Source organism: Danio aesculapii, chromosome 4 (assembly GCF_903798145.1).
Source record: "Danio aesculapii chromosome 4, fDanAes4.1, whole genome shotgun sequence".
Taxonomy (NCBI): Eukaryota; Metazoa; Chordata; class Actinopteri; order Cypriniformes; family Danionidae; genus Danio; species Danio aesculapii.
The window spans coordinates 28,350,864-28,365,386 of NC_079438.1; the positions used below are offsets into that span (position 1 = coordinate 28,350,864).

The 14,523-nt window shown below is 39.2% G+C and overlaps 8 non-coding genes across 8 annotated transcripts; 2 read left to right on the forward strand and 6 right to left on the reverse strand.

Annotated features, from left to right (window-relative positions):
- Window positions 1-1,542: 1,542 nt before the first annotated feature.
- trnar-acg (transfer RNA arginine (anticodon ACG)) lies at window positions 1,543-1,615 on the reverse strand. Its single transcript has one exon. It is a non-coding gene; the product is annotated as a tRNA-Arg (tRNA).
- A 311-nt stretch (window positions 1,616-1,926) lies between these two features.
- On the forward strand, window positions 1,927-1,998 carry trnae-cuc (transfer RNA glutamic acid (anticodon CUC)). Its single transcript has one exon. It is a non-coding gene; the product is annotated as a tRNA-Glu (tRNA).
- A 59-nt stretch (window positions 1,999-2,057) lies between these two features.
- On the reverse strand, window positions 2,058-2,144 carry trnay-gua (transfer RNA tyrosine (anticodon GUA)). Its single transcript is given in 2 exon segments — window positions 2,058-2,093; window positions 2,108-2,144. It is a non-coding gene; the product is annotated as a tRNA-Tyr (tRNA).
- Window positions 2,145-2,233: 89 nt separating this feature from the next.
- trnae-uuc (transfer RNA glutamic acid (anticodon UUC)) lies at window positions 2,234-2,305 on the reverse strand. The gene has a single exon. It is a non-coding gene; the product is annotated as a tRNA-Glu (tRNA).
- Window positions 2,306-4,402: 2,097 nt separating this feature from the next.
- Window positions 4,403-4,475, reverse strand: trnar-acg (transfer RNA arginine (anticodon ACG)). Its single transcript has one exon. It is a non-coding gene; the product is annotated as a tRNA-Arg (tRNA).
- A 311-nt stretch (window positions 4,476-4,786) lies between these two features.
- Window positions 4,787-4,858, forward strand: trnae-cuc (transfer RNA glutamic acid (anticodon CUC)). Its single transcript has one exon. It is a non-coding gene; the product is annotated as a tRNA-Glu (tRNA).
- Window positions 4,859-4,917: 59 nt separating this feature from the next.
- trnay-gua (transfer RNA tyrosine (anticodon GUA)) lies at window positions 4,918-5,004 on the reverse strand. The gene is given in 2 exon segments: window positions 4,918-4,953; window positions 4,968-5,004. It is a non-coding gene; the product is annotated as a tRNA-Tyr (tRNA).
- An 89-nt stretch (window positions 5,005-5,093) lies between these two features.
- On the reverse strand, window positions 5,094-5,165 carry trnae-uuc (transfer RNA glutamic acid (anticodon UUC)). The gene has a single exon. It is a non-coding gene; the product is annotated as a tRNA-Glu (tRNA).
- Window positions 5,166-14,523: the final 9,358 nt, after the last annotated feature.

Sequence of the window (14,523 nt, forward strand, 5' to 3'; positions counted from 1 at the left end):
AAGAACTGGGAAAAAAAATATTTATTTGGTCAAAATGAATGTGGTATGTATGCTTTTAATCTATGTATAACAATTGCTAAGTATGTGATTTGGATAAGGAGAAATATGGCTAAACATGATGGGAAGAGAGTGGATATATGGCGTATGTTTAAAAACAGAATGGAGATGGCTGTAAAATTGATATTCAACTATTTTATAGTACAAGAAAAGGAGGATGTATTTATAGAAATAATGGTAAAAGGGAACGTAATGGTTGAATACAAGGACAACATCTTAAGTTGGTTATGGGAAAAATATGAAGTCTAATAATGAGTGTTGTAAGTATCATGTGATTTTTGTGTGATGTGATCATTTCTTTGTAAAAATGTAAATATTTGATTTTAATAAAAAAAAATTTAAATATCTCATCTGAACTCGGAAGCAAAGCAGGGTTGGGCCTGGTTGGTACTTGGATGGGAGACCACCTGGGAATACCAGGTGCTGTAAGCTTTTTAAATTCCTTCATTTGGCAGCTAATACACTTCCCAAAATATATAAAAAAAAAACCTCTGAATTCCTCTCTGAACTCTGGAACCAGCCAAGTCAGTGTACCCACTTCCCCTGATTCCATTCGGGGGAAAGTAGGTACAGTGACTTGGCTGGTTTAACTTAGCAAGAGCTGTTGGTGCCCCGGAGCAGAAACAGAAAAAAAAAAAAAAAACAGGTAAACAATTGAGGGGACAAGGGCCTTGTTTCTGTCGGTGCTGTGTCAATGCAAGCTGAGCTGCGCTCGGCTCCTGGTGCTGTGCCTATTTTTAAATAGCTAACTCTTGACGGCTGCTCTCGCTTACGGCCATACCACTCTGGCAATGCCTGATCTCATCTGAACTCGAAAGAAAGACAGGGTTGGGCCTGGTAGGGACTTTTGCAGCAAGTAGGCTGGGTTTACGATTGCTAAGCTAGAATCCTTTGATCCATAGTCATAAGCGTTATCCTTTGTGCCACTGGCACTCCGTTCAGCACCTTGTTAGCACCTTGTTAGCACATTGTTTGAAACAAGGACAAGGCTCTGTCAACCTGGAGTTCCATCACCACACATTCTGCTTTGTTTTATAGCAAGACGTTGTGTGGATGGGATGCTCTTACAGGATTCCTGACAGTCCCTCCATAGAACCCCTGAGATCCAGGGTCGGAGACTCTCTTCTCTCCAAGAGGAGGTTAAAAGCCATAGTTTCTTTTATGCATGTTTTATCAGAGCACTTAGGTATTGCTACAGCTCAGAGACTTACAAGTGGAAGAGATTACGCTGCAAGTTGGCTGGGTGACTTCTAAGTGGTAGGGACTTTTGCAACAAGTAGGCTAGGTTTACGATTGGTGTAGCTGTAGTAGACGTTAATAAAAATCTAGCGGTTGGGGCAGCCTTTGAAACCAGGGGAGCACCCCACGGGCTCTGTGATTGCGGCCTCTTAAACTCAACACACTCCAGAGTGGACCTGAACAGTTCCAGTGGGGGCGAAAGGCGACTGCAGTGCACTGGCTGACATCAAAGCAAAAAGACCAGAGCGAGCCAGCCAGGAGTCGAACCTAGAATCTTCTGATCCGTAGTCAGACGCGTTATCCATTGCGCCACTGGCCCTGTCTACTTATCTTTTCATCTTTATCTTGTTGCTTGTGATAAGGACACAGCTCAGTCAACACAGAGTTCATTCAACACGGAGTTCGTTCAACACATGCTGTCCTTCGTTATTATGGCAAGTTGTGGTGTCGATAGGATGCTCTTACAGTGCATGTGACAGTCCCTCCCTAGAAGAACTGTGATCCAGGGTCTGAGACTTTCTCCTCTCCAGGAGGAGGTTACAAGCATTAGATTTATTTTTGTCAGAGCAGCTGCAGCATACTTGCGTGGAGGCCCACAGCTAGACTTGAGGGCATGCTTCCGCAAGACCTTCCCTGGTGGTCTAGTGGTTAGGATTCGGCGCTCTCACCGCCGCGGCCCGGGTTCGATTCCCGGTCAGGGAACTTACTTTTGAGCTATGAAAATATATGCGAACTGCACAGGCATGAAAGGGCAAAAGACCTCCTTCGAGCCGGAGTCGAACCAGCGACCTAAGGATTGCCAACAACACACCTACAGTCCTCCGCTCTACCAACTGAGCTATCGAAGGCTTATGAGAGTCCAACACAAGCCCACCCCCTTAAAGTTGCTGCAGTCCGACTGCTGGAAAAAAAGGGCAGTGGCAAAAATACTCAAGGCTTCCCATACCGGGAGTCGAACCCGGGCCGCCTGGGTGAAAACCAGGAATCCTGACCGCTAGACCATATGGGAGCTGCCACTTATGAGGGCAGTCTTGGCAAAAACTTCAGTTCTTTCTAAAACAAAAATACAAAGACAATATCATGATTTGAAAAAAGCAATACCAAAAGATTGGATTGAAATAATTGAAAAAAAAATGAGTTGCGGGATAAGGAAGAATTACCAGAGGTCTATTTTAAGAAAAAAAATGGAGAAAAGATCAATATGAGCTTATGTACAGTTAAGAGTTTTTTAGATCAAAGGCTTTTATAAGACCTATAGCATTCAACTACTGGAAGGAAAGATATGAGGATTTAAATGAAAAAGAAATATGGGGAAATGTCAGAATGAAATATATGGAACCAATTTTACAAAATTGTAATTATTTATTGAGACATAATTGCATATTAACAGAAATGAGATTGTGTAAAATGGGAATTGAACAAGATATAATATGTAAGGTGTTTAGGAAGGAAGGGGAAGGTTTATTACATTTGTTCTTCTTTTGTGAAAAGTTGGAGGAATTATGGAAAAATTTAAGAAAATTGCTAAATCGTTAATAGGGGACATATATGTGGATGAACAAAAGAACTGGGAAAAAAATATATTTATTTGGTCAAAATGAATGTGGTATGTATGCTTTTAATCTATGTATAACAATTGCTAAGTATGTGATTTGGATAAGGAGAAATATGGCTAAACATGATGGGAAGAGAGTGGATATATGGCGTATGTTTAAAAACAGAATGGAGATGGCTGTAAAATTGATATTCAACTATTTCATAGTACAAGAAAAGGAGGATGTATTTATAGAAATAATGGTAAAAGGGAACGTAATGGTTGAATACAAGGACAACATCTTAAGTTGGTTATGGGAAAAATATGAAGTCTAATAATGAGTGTTGTAAGTATCATGTGATTTTTGTGTGATGTGATCATTTCTTTGTAAAAATGTAAATATTTGATTTTAATAAAAAAAAATTTTAATATCTCATCTGAACTCGGAAGCAAAGCAGGGTTGGGCCTGGTTGGTACTTGGATGGGAGACCGCCTGGGAATACCAGGTGCTGTAAGCTTTTTAAATTCCTTCATTTGGCAGCTAATACACTTCCCAAAATATATTTAAAAAAAACCTCTGAATTCCTCTCTGAACTCTGGAACCAGCCAAGTCAGTGTACCCACTTCCCCTGATTCCATTCGGGGGAAAGTAGGTACAGTGACTTGGCTGGTTTAACTTAGCAAGAGCTGTTGGTGCCCCGGAGCAGAAACAGAAAAAAAAAAAAAAAAACAGGTAAACAATTGAGGGGACAAGGGCCTTGTTTCTGTCGGTGCTGTGTCAATGCAAGCTGAGCTGCGCTCGGCTCCTGGTGCTGCGCCTATTTTTAAATAGCTAACTCTTGACGGCTGCTCTCGCTTACGGCCATACCACTCTGGCAATGCCTGATCTCATCTGAACTCGAAAGAAAGACAGGGTTGGGCCTGGTAGGGACTTTTGCAGCAAGTAGGCTGGGTTTACGATTGCTAAGCTAGAATCCTTTGATCCATAGTCATAAGCGTTATCCTTTGTGCCACTGGCACTCCGTTCAGCACCTTGTTAGCACCTTGTTAGCACATTGTTTGAAACAAGGACAAGGCTCTGTCAACCTGGAGTTCCATCACCACACATTCTGCTTTGTTTTATAGCAAGACGTTGTGTGGATGGGATGCTCTTACAGGATTCCTGACAGTCCCTCCATAGAACCCCTGAGATCCAGGGTCGGAGACTCTCTTCTCTCCAAGAGGAGGTTAAAAGCCATAGTTTCTTTTATGCATGTTTTATCAGAGCACTTAGGTATTGCTACAGCTCAGAGACTTACAAGTGGAAGAGATTACGCTGCAAGTTGGCTGGGTGACTTCTAAGTGGTAGGGACTTTTGCAACAAGTAGGCTAGGTTTACGATTGGTGTAGCTGTAGTAGACGTTAATAAAAATCTAGCGGTTGGGGCAGCCTTTGAAACCAGGGGAGCACCCCACGGGCTCTGTGATTGCGGCCTCTTAAACTCAACACACTCCAGAGTGGACCTGAACAGTTCCAGTGGGGGCGAAAGGCGACTGCAGTGCACTGGCTGACATCAAAGCAAAAAGACCAGAGCGAGCCAGCCAGGAGTCGAACCTAGAATCTTCTGATCCGTAGTCAGACGCGTTATCCATTGCGCCACTGGCCCTGTCTGCTTATCTTTTCATCTTTATCTTGTTGCTTGTGATAAGGACACAGCTCAGTCAACACAGAGTTCATTCAACACGGAGTTCGTTCAACACATGCTGTCCTTCGTTATTATGGCAAGTTGTGGTGTCGATAGGATGCTCTTACAGTGCATGTGACAGTCCCTCCCTAGAAGAACTGTGATCCAGGGTCTGAGACTTTCTCCTCTCCAGGAGGAGGTTACAAGCATTAGATTTATTTTTGTCAGAGCAGCTGCAGCATACTTGCGTGGAGGCCCACAGCTAGACTTGAGGGCATGCTTCCGCAAGACCTTCCCTGGTGGTCTAGTGGTTAGGATTCGGCGCTCTCACTGCCGCGGCCCGGGTTCGATTCCCGGTCAGGGAACTTACTTTTGAGCTATGAAAATATATGCGAACTGCACAGGCATGAAAGGGCAAAAGACCTCCTTCGAGCCGGAGTCGAACCAGCGACCTAAGGATTGCCAACGACACACCTACAGTCCTCCGCTCTACCAACTGAGCTATCGAAGGCTTATGAGAGTCCAACACAAGCCCACCCCCTTAAAGTTGCTGCAGTCCGACTGCTGGAAAAAAAGGGCAGTGGCAAAAATACTCAAGGCTTCCCATACCGGGAGTCGAACCCGGGCCGCCTGGGTGAAAACCAGGAATCCTGACCGCTAGACCATATGGGAGCTGCCACTTATGAGGGCAGTCTTGGCAAAAACTTCAGTTCTTTCTAAAACAAAAATACAAAGACAATATCATGATTTGAAAAAAGCAATACCAAAAGATTGGATTGAAATAATTGAAAAAAAAATGAGTTGCGGGATAAGGAAGAATTACCAGAGGTCTATTTTAAGAAAAAAAATGGAGAAAAGATCAATATGAGCTTATGTACAGTTAAGAGTTTTTATGTTGTTTTTAGATCAAAGGCTTTTATAAGACCTATAGCATTCAACTACTGGAAGGAAAGATATGAGGATTTAAATGAAAAAGAAATATGGGGAAATGTCAGAATGAAATATATGGAACCAATTTTACAAAATTGTAATTATTTATTGAGACATAATTGCATATTAACAGAAATGAGATTGTGTAAAATGGGAATTGAACAAGATATAATATGTAAGGTGTTTAGGAAGGAAGGGGAAGGTTTATTACATTTGTTCTTCTTTTGTGAAAAGTTGGAGGAATTATGGAAAAATTTAAGAAAATTGCTAAATCGTTAATAGGGGACATATATGTGGATGAACAAAAGAACTGGGAAAAAAAATATTTATTTGGTCAAAATGAATGTGGTATGTATGCTTTTAATCTATGTATAACAATTGCTAAGTATGTGATTTGGATAAGGAGAAATATGGCTAAACATGATGGGAAGAGAGTGGATATATGGCGTATGTTTAAAAACAGAATGGAGATGGCTGTAAAATTGATATTCAACTATTTTATAGTACAAGAAAAGGAGGATGTATTTATAGAAATAATGGTAAAAGGGAACGTAATGGTTGAATACAAGGACAACATCTTAAGTTGGTTATGGGAAAAATATGAAGTCTAATAATGAGTGTTGTAAGTATCATGTGATTTTTGTGTGATGTGATCATTTCTTTGTAAAAATGTAAATATTTGATTTTAATAAAAAAAATTTAAATATCTCATCTGAACTCGGAAGCAAAGCAGGGTTGGGCCTGGTTGGTACTTGGATGGGAGACCACCTGGGAATACCAGGTGCTGTAAGCTTTTTAAATTCCTTCATTTGGCAGCTAATACACTTCCCAAAATATATAAAAAAAAAACCTCTGAATTCCTCTCTGAACTCTGGAACCAGCCAAGTCAGTGTACCCACTTCCCCTGATTCCATTCGGGGGAAAGTAGGTACAGTGACTTGGCTGGTTTAACTTAGCAAGAGCTGTTGGTGCCCCGGAGCAGAAACAGAAAAAAAAAAAAAAAAAACAGGTAAACAATTGAGGGGACAAGGGCCTTGTTTCTGTCGGTGCTGTGTCAATGCAAGCTGAGCTGCGCTCGGCTCCTGGTGCTGCGCCTATTTTTAAATAGCTAACTCTTGACGGCTGCTCTCGCTTACGGCCATACCACTCTGGCAATGCCTGATCTCATCTGAACTCGAAAGAAAGACAGGGTTGGGCCTGGTAGGGACTTTTGCAGCAAGTAGGCTGGGTTTACGATTGCTAAGCTAGAATCCTTTGATCCATAGTCATAAGCGTTATCCTTTGTGCCACTGGCACTCCGTTCAGCACCTTGTTAGCACCTTGTTAGCACATTGTTTGAAACAAGGACAAGGCTCTGTCAACCTGGAGTTCCATCACCACACATTCTGCTTTGTTTTATAGCAAGACGTTGTGTGGATGGGATGCTCTTACAGGATTCCTGACAAGTCCCTCCATAGAACCCCTGAGATCCAGGGTCGGAGACTCTCTTCTCTCCAAGAGGAGGTTAAAAGCCATAGTTTCTTTTATGCATGTTTTATCAGAGCACTTAGGTATTGCTACAGCTCAATGATTTACAAGTGGAAGAGATTACGCTGCACGTTGGCTGGGTGACTTCTAAGTGGTAGGGACTTTTGCAACAAGTAGGCTGGGTTTACGATTGGTGTAGCTGTAGTAAGGCAAGAGATGAGTTGAAAAAAGAAACCAATGAAAATGGGAAAGATATTCAAAGGATATTTGAACTGGAGGAATCATTAAAAGAAATAGAAGAGAAAAATATGAAGGAGCTAGATTAAGAAGTAAAGCGAAATATATATTGGAAGATGAAAAATGCACTAAATATTTCTTTAATTTAGAAAAAACAGGGGTAAAGCAGGACTGATTAAAGAAATTAGAGGTGAAAATGGATTGATTGTCAATGGAAATGAAGAAATATTAAAGGAAATACGAACATATTACGAGAAGCTGTTTAGTTCAGAAGGGGTAAAAGAAAAAGAAAAAATAGAATTACTAAAACAAATAAAAATAAAGGTAGAAGAAGCTGACAAAAGAGAATGTGATGAAGAAATAACAGAAGAGGAAATAAAAAGAGCAATAAGTCAGTTAAATAGAAATAAGAGTCCAGGTATAGATGGATTGGGCAGTGAGTTTTATATTGTTTTTAAAGATACTTCAGCTGGAATTTTAAAAGAAATATATGAAGACATTTTTAAGCAAGGGGAAATGAACAAAAGAATGGGAATGGGACTAATGAAATTAATATACAAGAGAAAAGGAGAAAAAACAGACCTCAAAAATGATAGACCAATCACAATGTTAAATACGGATCTAAAAATTTGATCTAAACTTTTATCCAACAGACTGAAAGATGTAATTCCAAAGTTAATCAAAACAAACCAAGCTTATGGAGTTAAAGAAAGAGACATTGCTGATACAACAATTAGCGTAAAAGATATTGTAAGATATATGCATGAAAAAAGAGGATCAGCTTAGATTTTGAAAAGGCATTTGATAGGGTTGAGCAATATTTTTTATTTGGAGTTTTAAAGTGTTTTGGGTTTGGAGAGAATTTTATCAAATGGATTAAAATATTGTATAATGGGGCAGTGACAAGAATTAAGTGTAATGGTTTTTTAACAAGATGTTTTAGAATAACAAGATCAATAAGGCAGGGATGCCCGTTGTCGGCTCTTTTATATTCTTTAGTAGCAGAACCCTTAGGACTATCTATAAATCATGAAAAAGGAATAACAGGATTAGGGGTTGCGGGAAAAGAGATTAATATTTTTTTCAATATGCTGATGACACAACTCTACTGGTTAAAAATTTAGAAGATGTGAAGAAAGCAATGCAACTAGTTGAACATTTTTGTAAAGGATCAGGAGCAAAAATAAATGAAAATAAAACTGAATATATGAAATTTGGAGGAGTAAGATGCTTAACAGATTTATTTCCTTTTAAGGAAACAAAAGAAGTAAGAATTTTAGGAATTGTAATGGGGAAGGATGAAAAAAAAGGCAGAAGGGATTATGTAGGAAGAAATGTTAGTTAGCATTGAAAGAAGACTAAACTTTTGGAAATTGAGAATTCTTACTCTGAAAGGTCTGAAAGGCTCTGAAAATGTTTTAATGGTGTCTAAACTATGGCACGTTTTATATACATCATCCATGATGTTATGGATGGAGAAAAGGTTGAAAAAATGTTTTTTAGATTTTTTTATGGGGAGGGGGGAGGGGGAACCATCTAGAATTGCTTACAATACTTTAATAGAAGCAGTGGAGAAGGGGGGTTTAGGATTAATGGATGTACCGCAAAGGAAAAATAGTCTAAGAGTGAAAATACTAAAGAAATATCTGGATGAAGGAATGTAGTGTCATGGAAAGAAACATTTAGATTCTTTTTAAACAAATGCACTAATTTTAACCTAGGAGATAACATACTGTGGATGAGAACTAAAAATTGGATGACAGTGGAATTGCCTGATTTTTATAAATAATGGATGAGTGTATGGGGGATATATCTTTGGAAGAGAGAACATTTTAAATCAACCTTTATTCCTAAATAACAGCATAGTGAAAGACGGAAATGAAATATTATATAGAAAATGGTGGGAGGTTGAATTGTGAAAATTAGATATGTGCTGTACGAATTTAAAGAAGGCTTTTTACCAGTGCAATATATTTTTGATGTTTTAGATGAAGCAAAGGAAGATTATAATAGAAAAGAAATAGAAAACAAATATGATATAATAAAGAAAGCTATACCACAAGACTGGATTAAAAGAATTGAAAGTATGGAAGACGAAAAACAAGGAAATGAGATTTACATGAAGTTGGGGGGAAATATGCTTGTTTTTAAAGAATGTTCTGTTAAAATGATTTATCGTATTTTTAGAGATGGTGTTTTTAAAAATCCCCCTGTGAATGGATATTGGTTAAATAAATTTGATTGATGACAAGAGGACAGTATATGGGGTAATATGAAAGGAAGAATGAGACAGACAAAGGTAGAAAATCTGGAGTATTTTATTAGACATAAAGCAATATTTACAGATGCAATCTTAAGCAAGATTGGGATGGAGCACAGTGCTGTTTGTAAGGTATGTAAGGACGAGGAGGAAACATTTTTACACTTGTTTTTATACTGTAAACAATTGAAAGATTTTAATAAGAGATGCAAAGACATGATTCTAAAGCTTATTGGGAATGATAAGGATGATTTTGAGTGGAGTAAAATACTGATGTTGGGTGTTGATAAGAAATGTATGAACCAGAAAATAATAAATCTACTTGTGATGTTGATTAAAAGTGCTGTATGGGAAAGAAGAGTAAGAGCAAAAAAAGATGTTGTACTAAACATTTGGCAGGTTTTTAAAAGAAAGTTTGAAAATGATGCTCATTGTCTGGTTCCCTATTTTAAACAAAAAGAGAAAATCAATTTTTTAAGGTTTTTACACTAGATGTTTGTAAGGTTTTAGAAAATTTTGAATTAATGTAGAATGTTTGAAACTTTTTTTATGTAAACTTGTAAATGTCTGTATTTTCTTAGTGAAAAAAATGAGTTGTGTAGACACAAATGCTGCAATTATGTTTATTCTGATGCCGTAATTTGAGCCTTAAAATGCATTTTTACAATCGTTTTGCCACAAATTTCAGAACTATTGCCAAAATTGAATGTTTTTGCAAAACACAGGTCAAACTTTGTTCATTGAACTAAGATCACCTTTTCAATATAATACAATTAAACATCAAATTGATCCCATTTCAAAATGCAACTCAAACATTACATTTGAAATAAATGTGTATTCATTTACTAAACATGATGTTATTATCGACTGATACAAGCACTCAAAATGACAAATAACTGTTGCATTACTCTTGCATGAAAACTGATGTACAATATTACATGTTTAGATGATGAAAATTTCAGAATGGATCAAATGACATCATTACCACAAAGGATGACCCAATTGTAGTCCAGTTGGGTCATCCTCTGTGGTAATGATGCCATTATCTATAGATTTCATCTTTATTAATCCTTATTCCATATTTATGGTTTCTTTGTTCGATGTACCACTTTTACAGACAATGTTTACATATTTGACATCACTGTACTGTATGTAAGAAACCCCAATTACAGCAGACCAATGTCAGGCCTGGATTCACATTGACAGAAGGTTCTTTCCAGAATTTTTGAGTAATGAAAACACCCCTGTGATGTAGAGAAGAACCTGTGAGATCCTATAGAGCTCTATGGCGGTGGTACTCTGTGTCAAAGTTAGGGGTCCTGTGACTTTTTGACCCCCTGTACGGCCTTGTCCCACCTTCAACTTATTCAATGGAAACTCCATAGGTAGTTTGTGGTCATGGGTGGCTTTTTGAAGCCACTGCAACCGCAGAACTCTGGGGCTTGCCCCAGGGCCCCGTGGTGCAACATATATGTCAGTTTGGGGCCAATCGGGTGCTGTCCACGAAATACCTGTGAAAATGAATGGGAAAAGTTGAACGTGGGACGCTCAGCCATTCAGCCCCTAAGGGACCGTTCAGCCCCAGACTTGAGGTATAGCTACTCTCTGGGGACCGAAAAGACTCCTGCGGCCTTTCTAAGCCATCTTGGGAAACACTTCTCCCTGTGACCAAAAACGAAAGTTCGGTAGCACAAAGGGTGCCTGGCGAGTGTGTCTAGGTAGTCCCCAGGGCACGGCGGTCACTTTTTGCACGATGATGAATATGTGTTTAGGGTGATCAAAGGCACTCTGCGGACAATGAGGAAGACAAGGGTGAAAAACAGGCAGTCGGGTGGGGGGGCAGGATAGGGTCAACAGGCACATTGCGGACAATAGGCAATCAGGGGGATGAACAGGCATTCTGTGGACAATTAGGAAGAGGAGGGTGACGAATAGGCAGTCAGGGGGATCAATAGGCATCCTGCGGACATTGAGGAAGACGATGACGGAGAACAGGCAGTCAGGGGGATGAACAGGCACTTTGTGGACAATAAGCAGTCAGGGGGATCAATAGGCATTCAGTGAACAATGAGGAAGATGAAGGATCAATAGGCATTCAGGGGGGACATATAGGCACTTTATGGACAAAATGGTACGAAGTGCTTGGGCACCCCCAAAGGCGTTCATAGCTTATGGCCGATTTCGACGATTTATGTCTGTTTTGGCAAAAGTGACAAGTAGTCATTAGAATAAGTGGCTCGTGTCGTCCAAAAGTTGAGTACGATTCCTCGCCCCAACTATGCAAGGCAAGCCAAGTCAAGGCAAGTTTATTTATATAGCACATTTCATACACAGTGGCAATTCAAAGTGCTTTACATAAACAGGAATAAAAGAAACAAGTATAAGAGAAATAAAAACAAATAATAAAAATGGTAAAAATGAAAATAAAATAAAATAAAAGCTGATAAAATGTGTTATAAAAGAATTAAAAAGAAGAGAAAAACATAGTAGTTCGATCTGTCGGACGTAGCACAGTGCTTATTCAGTAAAGGCACAGCTAAACAGATGTGTTTTCAGTCTTGATTTGAACGTGCCTAATGTTGGAGCACATCTGATCATTTCTGGAAGCTGATTCCAGCAGCGAGGGGCGTAGTAGCTGAAAGCCGATTCACCCTGCTTTGACTGAACTCTTGGGATTTCTAATCTATTTGATCCTAAAGATCTGAGTGATCTGTTAGGTTTGTATTCAGTGAGCATATCTATAATGAATTGAGGTCCTAGGCCATTTAGTGATTTATAGACCAGTAATAATACTTTAAAATCTATTCTGAATGTAACTGGGAGCCAGTTTAAAGACCTGAGGACAGGTGTGATGTGCTCTGATTTCCTGGTTCTGGTCAGAATTCTGGCCGCAGCGTTCTGGATGAGCTGCAACTGTCTGACTGTCTTTTTGGGAAGGCCAGTAAGGAGGACATTACAGTAATCCACCCTGCTGCTGATAAAAGCATGAACAAGTTTCTCTAAGTCTTCACTGGAAACAAAGCATCTAATTCTTGCAATGTTTTTGAGATGATAGTATGCTGATTTACTAACTGCTTTGATATGACTATTAAAACTCAGATCTGACTCCAGAGTCACACCAAGATTCTTGACCTTATTTTTTGTTGTTTGACCCTTAGAGCCAAGGTACGCATTCACCTTGTGAACCTCATCTCTGTTCCCAAACGCAATCACTTCAGTTTTCTCTTTGTTTAACTGAAGAAAGTTTTGGCACATCCAATTGTTAATTTCATCAATGCATTGGCAGAGGGTGTCAATGGGGCTGTAGTCATTAGGCAGTAAGGCTAGGTAGATCTGAGTGTCATCAGCATAGCTGTGGTAGGAGATTTGGTTTTTTCTCATTATTTGGCTCAGAGGGAGCATATAAAGGTTGAACAGGAGTGGTGCCAGAATCGAGCCTTGTGGGACTCCACATGTCATGGGTGTCCACCTCGACCTATGATCACCTATACTGACATAGTAACCTCTTCCTTCAAGGTAAGATCTGAACCATTTGAGGACCGTCCCAGACAGCCCAACCCAGTTTTCCAGCCTATCCAGAAGTATGCTGTGATCGACAGTGTCAAATGCAGCACTGAGATCGAGCAGTACCAGCACTGTTAGTTTGCCTGAATCTGTATTTAGGCGGATGTCATTGATTATCTTTATAAGAGCACTCTCTGTACTGTGATGTGGTCTGAAACCAGATTGATAATTGTCTAAACACCCCTTGAAGTTTAGGAACTTGTTAACCTGGTTAAAAACAACTTTTTCAATGATTTTGCCAATGAAAGGGAGATTTGAGATGGGCCTGTAATTGCTCAATAGGGTATTATCCAGGTTGCTCTTCTTCAAGAGAGGTTTAACAACTGCAGTTTTAAGTGAGTTAGGAAAAATCCCTGAGAGAAGTGAAGCATTTACCACTTTTAGAAGATCCATTTCTAAGCAGGTCAACACCATTTTAAAGAACGATGTGGGGAGCGTGTCAAGACTGCAGGTTGATGTTTTCATAACTTGCACGATCTCTTCTAAGATTTTGCCATTAATTGCCATGAAATCGGACATAATGTCTGATTTCTTAAGTTGTGGTTGAGCTAGTCTGACGTCGACACAACTTGGCTGATTGGATGAGCTGATTGTCTTTCTGATATTATTGATCTTGTCAGTAAAGAAATGAGCAAACTCATTACATTTGCTTTCAGAGAGTAGCTCACTGGGAATCCGACTGGGGGGGGTTGTGAGTTTCTCTATCGTTGCAAAGAGTTTACGAGCATTGTTTACGTTGCTGTTTATAAGGCTTGAAAAGAAAGTCTGCCTAGCAGTTTTTAGTTCCATATTAAAAGCACGAAGACTGTCTTTATAGATATTATAATGGACTACTAGTTTGGTCTTTCTCCACATACGCTCAGCTTTTCTGCACTGTCTTTTCGCCATTTGTATTTTTAGGGACCTAGTCCAAGATCCCCTTTGCCTGCTAGTTATCTTCTTGGCTTTAACAGGAGCAATGTCATCTATGACATTTTTAACTTTAGAGTTAAACAAATCAAGAAGAGAATCAGCAGAGTCTGCAGATATACTTGGTGCTAGCGATATGGCCTTCATAAACTGCTCATTAGTGTTCTCATTTATGCATCTCTTTCTGACAGAGACAGATCTGTCTTTAATAGCTGGAGTGATCAATATATCAAAGAAAATACAGAAATGATCATATAGTGCAACATCCTTAACAACAGTTGATGAAATGTGTAAACCCTTAGTTATAAGTAGATCAAGAGTGTGTCCACGATTGTGTGTGGGTCCTTGAACATGCTGAGTCAGATCAAAAGTGTTCAAAACAGTCATCAGTTCTTTTACAGCATTGATTTCTGGATTATCAATGTGAATATTAAAATCCCCAGCAATGGTAAAATAGTCAAATTCAGAGGTTACTATTGATAACAGCTCTGTAAAATCATCAATAAAAGCTGGAGAATATTTTGGAGGTCTGTAGATAATGATCAGTAAGATACGTGGAGCACCTTTTAGTGCTATACTCAGATATTCAAAAGACAAAAAGTCACCAAATGACACTTGTTTACACTCATAGACATCTTTAAACAGGGCAGCAATGCCTCCACC